Source organism: Capsicum annuum, chromosome 4 (genome assembly GCF_002878395.1).
Source record: "Capsicum annuum cultivar UCD-10X-F1 chromosome 4, UCD10Xv1.1, whole genome shotgun sequence".
NCBI lineage: Eukaryota > Viridiplantae > Streptophyta > Magnoliopsida > Solanales > Solanaceae > Capsicum > Capsicum annuum.
The window spans coordinates 183,735,628-183,748,475 of NC_061114.1; the positions used below are offsets into that span (position 1 = coordinate 183,735,628).

The following is a 12,848-nucleotide window of genomic DNA, read 5'->3' on the forward strand; positions in this document are numbered from 1 at the left end:
TATACTCCCCCGAGTTATTGGCATTTTCTCCACCTGAGTTGCTGGCATTTTGTCATGATCCGAGCTGAGACCCTAACCGCGATGAGTATCCTAAACCATAAAAGCCCGAGCACCCTTTTCTATCTGGCTATCATGTACATCGTTCATACAATATAAATAAATGTGAAAAGTTAACAAAACGAAAACATGGTCAATCTCTTAACTCAACTGAACGATATGAAATAAAGTTCATAACATTTAAAATACATGGTACCAATCGGTGAAATCTCTAACAACCCAAAAGTAATATTTGTCTGAAAGAAGGGACAAGGGCCCCAGTCGGATCATGAGCAAAAACCAAATAATAATATCCTATAAACTAGGCCTTTCGAAATAAGAGAGGCTTACCAACTGCACACTTCTAAATCTGACCCATCCAGTCAAGCGATGAGACGGTCCAAATTTAAGTTAACAAATCAAACCCGTATATACGGCTTTTATCATCCCATCAACAGGATATGCGTGACCTGCCTCCCCTTCCCCATACCCTATTCAGATCTGTATCAGCTTTCTCAACAAGAGAAAGAATGGTAAAAATGATAGACCCTTTTCTTCTCTTCTCTTTCTCTCTGGACTACCTCCATCACCAAATAGGAAACCTAACCCTAGACACTACTATTTTCTTCATTGTCAGTCAAATAACAAAAAAATGGCTCAATTCATCTGTAACAGTCAAGAACAAAAGGGAAAAGTGTATTCCATTTTGGAGATTTAAAATTCAAAATCTCCCCCTCTTTTTTTCCCATTTTTTTATCTTTAGGTTTCAAATCCGAACTTTGAAGTCCGGATTTGCACCTATAAAAGGGGTTGAATATCGGAGATTAGGGAGAGGGAGGTTAGAGCTAAAAGTTCATACTACAGTCACAAAAAATTCACAAGTAAAGTGAAAAAAATTTCTGGTTTCTTCCCTTATTTTGGGTGTAAGTTCGAGTCTTGAAACTCAAGTTTTGGTGGCTGAAATCTTCTTGACGTCGGATCCAGGCCTGCTGCGCAACATAAGGTTCTACCTGGCCCTTTTAATTCCTTTGTTCATTTTTTTTTTGGGTCAATAGATGGCTTAGTTCGATGTGTTTAATTTCGTTATTGCCTGCTTTTGGTGGCCTTACAGATAAAATAGTTCTGAAATTTGTTTTATGAATAAGTGCTCGTGAATACGTGAACATTAGACTTGTTGAGGGTTTAAGTTTATATTCCCTTTTAGAGTTTAAAGTGGTGATTTCAAACTATTTTTTGTGATCAAATTATGCAAAATACATGAAAATCTCATCTTATTTGGCCTCTGCCTCTTCTCTTTCTGGCTATTGTGAATATGCGAATATGTGGTCGCAATTTTGTTTAAAGTTTGCCTTGGTGGTGTTGCTCATTATCCACCAATTGAGTACATGGATATGGTTTCGTTCTCAGCTTATGTTGTTTTCAATGTGTGCAAATCTATCTTTTGATTTTATTTTGACCTTCGTCTCCTTCACTTTCGGTTTTGTGGGTACTTGATTTTTCTTTCACTTTGGTCAAGTCTGCATTGTTGTATTTTTTGGGTTCTGAAGATAAATATGATTTCAATATGAAAAATTGTCTCACAGCTGAGTATGCAAGTCTGTGAATATATACATATGCGCTTTTTTTTTATACAGAAAACAAAGCTAGAAACCAAAACTATAGCTAAACAAAGGAGATGAAGATGATAACAATGACACAAGATGAAACAACACACGGATTCAACACAAACACAAGAGAAATTGCATATAAAATAAAGATAGATAGTGAGACCAAGATTATTACAAGATTAAGAAGTAAGTGTATTTCAAAACTAACCCCTAATGAATGTGATAATCAAAACCGCACTCTTACGGTGACCGCCAAGGGAATCAACTCACCTCGAGATCCACCGTTTCTAAGCAAAGGTCAATATTGCCTTTTCCAAGACCTATACTAAGAATGACTTTTCCAATCCTTAACTTAGACTATACTAAGGTGGTCAACTCTCAAGAGAGAGGATTTTCAAGTGTTTCATACATTCATCATTCAAAACTAACGAGAAAAGACCTAAAAGAGACTATATATAGTATATTACAAAAGAAAGACAAAATGACTTCAATACCCTTAATAAGGTGGGGTGGCCATGAAGTGTCATTTAGACAAGTCTAAATGACCAAAATTCCCTCAAGTTTAAATCGGGAACCACCAAGTATGCCCCAAACCCGAGATTCCTCAAGTCATCAAGGCTCCAAACAATCTTCCACACTTGGGTTTGTTTAATGGCATGCTCAAGGCGACCCCTCCAAGTATGATCCCGTGCCCTCCATGTGACCAAATCTTGATTGTTCACATAGTGACTTTGTATGATGTCATTGAAAGCTAAGGCGGCCATTTGACTTGTATCAAGCTGCAGGTTGTATCAGACAACAAAATATTTGATTTTTTTGGTTGTAAATTTTCTTGGAAGCTAGCCCTGGAATAAATATTTTCCCCTTCAGTAACTGTAGTTGAACAAGTACTAATACATAAAAAGTAGATCAACATATTCGAGACCTCATTATATATGTGACCAACCATTAAAGCACTCCTTCTCCTTTCACTTTTAGGGGTATCTACAAGATAGGGAAGGAAAATTTACTATAAAATAAAGTAGATTAGGTTTAGATAAAAATAATTTATAGCTACTAGTCTTAGCATTCTTTATACGGAGATCCAAATGTATACAACATCAACAACTCAATAACATAACCAACTCTGCAAATCATACAACAATACTGGGGATTCAGCTATAAAATGAACGTTCAAGGGATACAATTCAATAGATGACTATGGAGTAGATCATCAGGTGTAGTCTTAATCTTTTCCTATCTTCTTAATTTGCTGAAATAATCAATAGAAAAAGGAAATCTCATGCGTTGACCACATCCTAGCACGATAAATAGCTAAAAAATTTAGCCAAATGCTTGACTTACTTTTGGAAAAAGATATAATTACTTCACCAAAGAATACACTTGTGAAGTTTGATTGATAAGAATCCTAACATAAACCAATTGCACATATTACAAGTAATTGTTTGTGTAGTGGTTGGGTATATTAGTGGAATAAAGAAGAAGTGTATTTCGCAAATGTAGTTACTTGCACTTACTGGAATTTGAACTCCATAAACTTGCTGGAATTTGACTAAGCAGATGTAATACCCCGTACTTCTACCAGATTAAATCCGTCCTAAGAGTGTCAAAGGCTTGTTTCAAAGATGAATCCACTTTTATACATGTGGTATTTTTAAGATTTTCAATTTTGTCAGGTGGGAAATTCAATAAGATTTTCATAGATACTAAATTCGCCCAAATCCGACACCCTGGCGAAGAGTTAGAGCCTTTTTAGTGAGACAGTGTATCACCTGAGCCATCAGGGCGTCGCGGAGTCAACTTAAATGGCAATTGTCAATTTTCAGTGTTGCTCCACGATAGTGGCGCATCGCGCCAAACTTCCAAGTCTCAAATAAGGTGGCAATGCGGTAGCTCCGCGTTGTGCCACCATACAGATTCCTAATGTCCAGTTCGAGTGACTTGGCGCGAAAGTGGCGTGTCACGACAGGGATGCAAATTGGGAAGTTTTCAGAAGAATTAAAATACGTGTCCTAGAGTTAAAACGGTTAATTTTCCTACCCTATATAAGCTCAAAAATACAGATTTGAGCCTCCTTTACACCAAAATATACTCTATTCTCTTAAAATTCTCTCAAGAACACATTAGGGTTTTTCATAGAAAATTTAAGTTCAAGAATTTCCTCCGTCAATCTTCATGTATTTACGAACCAAGATATGCATAGTGTTCATTCATTGACTCCTATCATCCATGTAGCCTAAGAATCTCTTTTCTGAGTTCAAGTTTATGGATTTCATTATGAATTTCGTGTTCGGTTCGGTTTGTTTATGCTGAGAATGATCAATTGAATTCAAAACCATGTTGGGTGATCAATGTTATGTGGAATTGATTTATATAGATGTATATTCATGTGAACCTATGATTAAACCCTAGGATGATGAAATTAGATGTTGAATCATGGTGTTTAATTGTTGTATAATGTTGTCTACATATATTATGCCTACTATGTGTTTGATTAAGTGCCTATATGAAGGAAAAGTGTCCAACTAGCATGATATTATGAAATCCCCATTTATGTACAAGTTTATGCATATCACATGTTTGATGAAGTTCTTCAATATATGAATTATGAATTATGTTGTTCGTCATGTGTTCAAGTAAGCTATGCTATATCAGTTTCTTTCCATCGAGTCCTGGGGGTACTTGTACCCGACAATTTAGTTGTGTGCTTAGAGCCCTGTCAGGTTTTTATGATAGAATTAGTCAAGCCACGATCAGTAGAATTTAGCCAGTCTCATGACTCAGGAAATCTTAGTAAATTCAGTATCCATCAGATCAGTCCTACTTAGTAATCTAAATAATCTCAGTAACTTCAGTACTCTCAGTCTGTCCTTAGAACTCAGTACATTCCATCAGTCAATAGAACTCAGTAAACTCAGTTTAGCTCTGCTCAGTTCAATTCAGATAATCACTTTAGTTAAGTTACTCAGTCCAGTGTCTTTTAGATGGGAGTAGGATTCAGCACCGAGCGAGCCTCGGGATGGGGACTCACTTTGTAGTTAGGACTAAGATCCCAAGAAGAAATTCCTAAGTTTCAGAACTACGTAGCCAGCGTAGGTACGAGATTTCACTCGTTAGATAGGACTGACATACTTAGGGATCACCCGTTAGCACATTTAAATGTATAGGACTGATCCCAGGGGTCACCTGCTAGATTAGGACTGACTCCACAATAGTTATCTTTATCAGTGGTACGGTACTAATACCCTTCCAACTAAGATTATAGGCTGGACCCCAGTTAGATTAGTATGGGGCATGCTGATTAGATGATTACTTTCCATAGTCTCAGTTTTTAGTCACAGTAATAGAACTCAGATAGTTTTACAGATTTTAGGACTGTTAGATATAGTCACTCAGATACAGTACAAAACTCAGCTAGTTCCATTGGATTCAGGACTATCAGATACAGTCACTAATGTTATTGTTTATTTTAGTTATTAGAACTCATGTTATCAGTTAAGCTTTAGGACTGTCAGATACATTCAACCAAACCAGTTCTTCATAATCAGAACTATCAGGCACAGTTATTCATGTATCAGTAACATAGTATCAGTCCCTTAATTATTTAGTATCTCAGTATTCATCAACTTAGATGTCAGTAAATCCATGCTACTAGTAAACTCAGCAGTTAGAACTCAATATTCAGTCCTATCACGGTATCAGATACAGTTACAAATGCATGCATGTATTCTCATATTCATGTTAGTCAGTCAGTTAGTATTGTTCATGCATATGAAACCCCTCGCATTCAGCCTACCTCACTTGCATACCAGTACATTCAAAGTATTGATGCATTTGTGCTATGGTGTCTTATACCATAGGTTTAGAAGCATGAGCACCAGAGCATCAGTAGCATCTCGGTTCAGCAGTCAGAGTCAGAGTCAGCTGTGAGTCCTCATCCTTCAAGGACATGATAATTACATTATTATTTCAGTTTTTAGTTTATTTCAATATTTCGGAGTTAGTTGGGGACATGTCCCATCAATTCCATATTTTTCAGATAGTTTAGAGCCTTTCAGACTATAGCATGTTTCAGATAGTTTATCTCATCTTTGGGTATTTTCATACCCCATTACAGTCATTGTATTATAGTCAGTATTAGTTCATTTTTGAACCTTATGGACTTACAACTTATATTCCGCATATTTACAATGTATTATTTAGTGCTCAGTTATAGATAGCAGTCATGGGTTAGCTTGTGGTCGTTCGGGGTCATGAGCACTGTGTAGCATTCTGGATACCAAATTTGGAGCGTTACAATAAATTCAACACAATAGATCTTTGCAATAGAAAAGGTTTGTTATTCAAGTGAAATTCAAAAATGATGTAAGAAGCAAAGGGCTTACTCATTTTGATCAACTACAATGTTTCAAAATTATTTGAAAATGCAACAGAGCACAACCAAATAGCAGCAAGATCCCAACCAGACATTTTGTGACCTCATTATATTATTATTACCTACTTGAGAAGGATGATGTCATTATTCATTGAATGCTATATAAAACACCCCAATTGCAATAACAAAAACAATAACATACCCAGTCTGATACCACAAGTAGAGTTTGGAGAGGGTAGAGTGTATGCAGACTTTACCCCTACCTTGTAGAGGAGATATAGAGACTATTTATGATAGATCTACGACTCTCTTGCCCCCACTTCCAAACTTAAGGGCCAAATGACCTTCACTTTTTTGCAGGAATATATCCTTGCGTTGAATAGAAATGGGATTATTTCCTTGCGTTTAACCCTTTGCTCTTTTACTATGCAAGTTGAATAGAAATGGCATTGCGCCCTTGCACATTAAAGCATGGATGCCATCAACCTTTATGTGAAACCCACACAAAGATTTATTAGTGATATCAAGAAAAAGAGAACAACATCAACACCATACATTATTCATTGGTTATCTAACATCAACACCATACATTATTCATTGGTTATCTCTCTTACCAATTAGAGCAAGAACTGATTAAAGGATGAATATTCTAGCTTTTATCAGGGAAAAAAAGCATGGCATAGATGTAGAAGGAAACTTTTACCTTGACTTATTTTTTCTTGTTTAATCATTAAATGTAAATGTTTACCTCGATCTCTCTGCAAACACTATTTAAATTGACAATGGCGGAAATATGGACTCACAACGTTAGATACACCATTGACACAAAACTGACATGCAATAGTGTTAAAATGTGATGAAAGAAAATTTAGCTACTTACTGATCCAATTTTTTTGTACTTTTCTCGGATTTTCACAACATTTCCTAGCTTAGGCTCAGCTTTTTATGAAGCTAAGGAAGAAACAGGAGCCTTATTTCCATTAAACCAAACCAATCCATCTGTGAGTTTCCACAATGAATAAGCTTTAACAAGAGCCCAATGTTAATTGCAACTGACATCAACCAATGCTGCTAAAATTTTATTTTTAACTTTGGGAAATTTGGTCGCTCTGCTTTTGCTATCTGGTTTACCAGGAATTGATCGACTTTCTGATTTCTCTGAAGTATACCGTAGGACCTGCAATAAGAGCTAGCACAACTGTAAATATTTCTCCATTTTGGTTATAATTATTGTCTTTTGCATGTTCCCTAAGAAAATATTCACTAAAAGGACAACACCAGCATACAACACTACCTCATAGAGATACAGAGTTTCTTTCTGATAGACCCGCAGCTCCATTTCCCCCACCACGTAACTTAACAGCCAATTGACCTTCTCTTTCTCCAAGGAATCGTTGCGCTTCCAGCATCACTTCCTTGAGTTTAACCCCTATCTCATTCATGATAGAAGTTGAAAAGAGGAGAGACTGCACCCTTGCACATTAGAGCAAGGTGCCATCAACTGTATGTGAAACCTACAGATGAGATTTATTAGTGCTATCAAGAAAAAGAAAGGAGAATTGAATCAACACCATACAAGCTTCATTGGTTATCTCGCCTATCAATTAGAGTAAAAACTGATTAAGCAAAAGGTTGACAACTATAAACTCTCTTTCCCTTATCTCTCAATGAGTTAAGATTGATTGTACATTCTAGTCTTTTATCAGTGAAAAGAAAGGATGGCATAGATTTAGAAGGAAACTATTACCTTGATTTCTTTTTTTTTCTCTTTATTAATCTATGAAAACTTTTACCTCGATCTCACCGCAAACACTAATAAAATTGACCATGGATGAAAGACGGACTTAGAAGGTTAGATACACCATTGAGACTACTAAGATACTAATACAAGTAATGGTTGTATTTATTTGTGTCTACCACAAGTGCAGTCAAACACATGGAAGTGGGCAGTTTACCTCCATTCTTTTTTTTATTATTGATAAAGAAATGGACCTTGGGCTTAACTCAACCTCAAAAGCTAGCTCATGAGGGGAGGATTGCCTAAGACCATATAAGGGGACCAAGGACCCTTTAACCCACCGATGTGGGACTCCAACACCCCCCACATGCTCAAGGCTAAACATCTGGAGTGTGGACAATATAAGACGGGGGGCCGAACATCAGAAACAATAAACTGGGTTGACTTGGCTCTAATATGATGATGAAGAAATCGACCTTGGGCCTAACTCAACCTCAAAAGCTAGCTCATGAGCGGAGGATTTACCAACACCATCTAAGGAGACCAAGGACCTATTAACCCACCGATGTTGGACTCCAACAATTATTATTATTAGTTAGATCCAAACTCTTACCTCGATCTCTCTTCAAACATTATTAAGTAAGGCTTGTAATTATTTTGTACCTACCACATGGGCAGTCAAACATGTGGAAGTGGGAATTTTAGAATTACACAGTCCCACCCTCTATTGAACTCAATCCTTCTTATCAGGTAAAGGGCACTCAATTATAAACTAACTTTTTGTCACGACTTGGGCCGGGGTCGTGGTCGTAATGAACAACCCGAACCCTAAAGGCCTGGGCGCTTTCTAAATCTTGTAATCATGCACTATATTCATATAGTATAAGAAAATTTATGGAAAACAATACATGACAGAACCATGGTCAATCTAATAAGCTTGAACAATTTAAAAGGGGAATTTTGAATATTCTAAACATGGGACCACAGTCTGCAAAATCTCTAACATTACAATAACCATCATATGTCTGAGACAAATCTGGGACAAGGCCCCCAGTAGACCATAAGAAGCCCCTAGTAGACCATAAGAAGAAGGAAATAATAAAATCTGAAAATGCCTTCCGAAATAGAGAAGGCTCACCAACTGCAACTTCTGACAAGTCAATCTACTGCTTAACGGGAACCCAGGACTGTGTTTTAGAATCTTGAAATATAGGGGGGTCAATACAAATGTACTGGTATGTGAAATAACTCAAAATAACATATTTTTTACGCAAAATAGATGAGAGCACTTCATAAAAACAATGATCATATACGTAAGTAAAATACATGGGCATACTTTAATAATTTCAAAATAATTCTTGACGAATTTGACTAACCCCTTATTATTCTTCTGATCTAGTCGGTACACCCTACAAATTTGGAATTCCACGGGCTATATGGAACTGCCCTTCACTCGGCGGTAGAGCCTCCAATCTAAGTATCTACCAGGATTTGGAGATAGTGAGACCCCCCAAGTGAGCACACCGCAGGAATCCCCCTATGTGAGATGCCTTAAATTATTTTCTTTTTATCCTCCCATGTAGGATACAATATCATAAAACCCAAATTGGCAACTACTATTTCTAGTGATGAGCCCTTACACTTAAACTCCTTCTTCAGGTAACCTATTAACTCTCTTAAGCCTAACTTTTAGTTCTTTAAAAAAACCTATTTCATGCTTTCAAAACATTCAATAATTTTCGTGTTAAGGTCATGAAATCATGGGGTACCATCATACCCTGACTTGCAAGTAAAAATCATATCAAATTCACAACCCATCATATTAAAAAACATGCACATGACAACCCAAGATTCATAACATCACAATAGAGTCATCACTTCAAAATCTCAAAAATATTCAAGAATTTATTCTCTCTTTACAAGGTTCAAAATATGCAGTGGTCATGTCAATTTATTGAATCACATGCAATTTTTTCTCTGTAAAGTCAGTATATATTTATAACAAGAAACTCTCTCTCATCATCTATAATCTATGTCAAACACCATCATATTGAGAAGATCACATTCATATCTTAAAACATGCATTCCAAATCATCCATAATAAAATTATAAACTTTAATTTAATAACAATAGAGGGATTACAAACTCATTCTCATAATCAATCGTACCAATTACATGAAATTTATATATATATGTATAGTTACAATTCAATTTTCATGAAAATTAGTTCAAGGCAACATGTATTTCAATCAAAACAGTCCCATGATGCATAATCTTCGCAAATTATATTGTATACTTCATTATAAATCAAAATTGGGGATCTTTAATCTTGACAAAACATTTAAACTTATGCCCAAGGTTTTTAGAGTAGTCCCACATACCTTAAATTATAAAATTTAAAAGATGGAACCCAGATCTTGATCCGTTTCTTGGAATTCTTGATCTTTGGGAATGAGTTCTTGATTTGAAGAATGAAGTCCTATTATTGAAACTTTCTTGAGAATCTTGAACTTGAAAAACTTGAATTCTAGATTACTTGGAGGAGAAGGGTTGAATTTTGTTCTTGGTGAAGGGGGAGTTTTTTTTTACGTGAGTTAATTTGAAGAAAATGGGCAAATAATGCCTCTCTTTGAGTTATAATTCTTTTTTGGACGGCAGAGGATGGGAAAAAGGACTAAACTACCCCCTAACGTTTCTTTCCCGTGAAAATGACAATCATGGAGTGATCCCCAAAAATGGAAATGAAACTCGTGTCACGGCTCCCAGAAAGGGGAATAAAACTCGCGTCACAAGCTTATAGCGACAGCTCACTAGCTCACATAAAAAATGACATAACTTTTCACTCGGGTATCAAATTTTAGTGAAATTAAAGCTAATTTGATTATCTACAATTTGGTGGGTTTTAATATGCCAAATTATATATATATATATATATATATATATATTATACTTTGTGGGTTATACTTGTTCAAAGATGACCCTTGTAGAATAAAATTTCAAAACTTTGGGCGAATCATAGGATCTTAGATCAACTTGGTTCTAAATGATTTTTATGAACGCTTTTCACCTCATAATCACTGCATATACTAGGAGAAGCATCATGACACATGAATTTAAATATAAATAATGGAATTAGAGCTTACACACATAGGAATGACGGTTCGCTTTCTAGCTCAAAAATATGGGGTGTTACACTTTTCTACCCTAATATGTGTCCTCTAAAATCTCCTATCACCAACCATGTCCTTGGTAAGATCAAGATACACTAGGTCCTCTCTAATCACTTCCTCCCCAGGACTTCTACGAACTGTCTCTTCCTCTTCTGGAACCGTCACTGCCTCCATTCACACCTCATTACTGGAGTATCTACACTCCTCACCTATACAAACCATCTCAATTTCACTTCCCTCATCTTGTCAACTATGGTAGCTACACTTACCTTGTCCCATATTTATGCATTTTTACATGATGTTAATGACATAAAAATGAATGAGTTGTGTAGTAAGGTCTCAATTCACAATGATTAAAATATGATTCATAACTTAAGATGTAGGGAAGCACAAATTCTTACCTTTTCTCCTATTGTATGAAAATAATAAAAGAACCAATAGAATAATTAGAATAGTAGTCCACCTTCAATTTCACTTGGACTCGAGTGCAGGTGTCCAATACGGGTGATCAAGACGTTGGAACCTTCATGATCTAAATTTTAAGATTTAGGGGTACTGATACAATGTGTTGGGATTCGGAAAAATAATTCAAATATCTAAAAATAGATTTGTATGTCTAAATTATGCGAAACTAGATTGAAAATTTCAAGGTTTTATGAGTAAAATTATTGAATAAGAGGAGAAATCAAGAATGTGATATAAGTAAAAGGATTGACATAAGAATATTACTATACAAGGTACTCTATTGTTAGTTTTAGATTTGTTTATAGAAATAATTGTATCGATCCAGAATTTGTTAGTTGATTTTTCTCAATGTATCAAAATTCAGTTTACCAAATCCAATACGAATCTCACAGCCGTACCAATGTGTGTCAATACGGGTGCGGCACCGAAAGTGAAGAGTCCAAGAAACTTAGCCCATCATGCATTTTGATTTATTGAATGATATGCCTATATTTTTAACATCACCTGTAGAAAATTAATGACAATCAATGAAAGAGAGACAAAAGTTGATTCTTCCCAATAATGGGAAGCAAAATACTATGTCAGGATGGGGGACGAAAAAAGAAACAATTACGAAGAAAAGAATTAGAGTTATTTATACTTCTACATGCTCAATGAGATGAACCAACATTGAATGCTTTACTCCTAATACCACAAGGTTCTGAGACATAACATGAATCTCAGTTAATAGTGGAGATGATATACATTTTACACGACACACATCCATGGATAGTTTCGTCCATGATCATGATAGAGAACATAGCTTACAATCATTGGTTTCTTTTGATAAGGTAGATATTATTATTAACAGTGTGAAGAAAAATTCCCGCATGCAAGTGTATCCACCTCCATTGTTTGATATCAAAGCCTTTAGCTTACAATTACTCTATCTTTCAGTAAATGCTTTAAACTTCTTAAAAAATATAAATACTTGACACTTTTTAATTAAAAAATGCACCCAAGTCATCCTTGTTAAGTCATCAACAAAGAGCACAAAATATTTATTTTGGCCGAAGGATGATGCCTTCACAGGTCCACACACATTTGTGTGAAAAAGTTCAAGTTTTTCGATTGCCCTCCAAGTAGCACTTCTAGGAAATGGTTTACTATTAACCTTAACCATCTGTCGTGACCCACAAAATTCTTTAGGCGGTGATATCTCAGATAAATCCTTAGTCAATCCCTTTTCATACATAGACTTTAAAGTAGCATAGTTAAAATGCCCATATATTTTATGACATTATCATGAATCGTCCATACTTGAAAAATTGGCATTATCAAACTTATCCACCATTTCTAATTTATCAATAAAAGTATTATCATAATAAAAAACCAAATAATGCTTTCCCTTAAAAAATAAGGAATGACCTTTAAAAATCATTTGGCAAACACTCAAGAGGTTACATGCTAAAGAAGGA

At 35.6% G+C, this 12,848-nt stretch overlaps 1 long non-coding RNA gene across 1 annotated transcript; it reads left to right on the forward strand.

Annotated features, from left to right (window-relative positions):
• Positions 1-420: 420 nt before the first annotated feature.
• LOC124897879 lies at positions 421-5,822 on the forward strand. The gene is made up of 2 exons (XR_007054826.1): positions 421-1,039; positions 5,504-5,822. It is a non-coding gene; the product is annotated as an uncharacterized LOC124897879 (long non-coding RNA).
• The last annotated feature ends 7,026 nt before the right edge of the window (positions 5,823-12,848 follow it).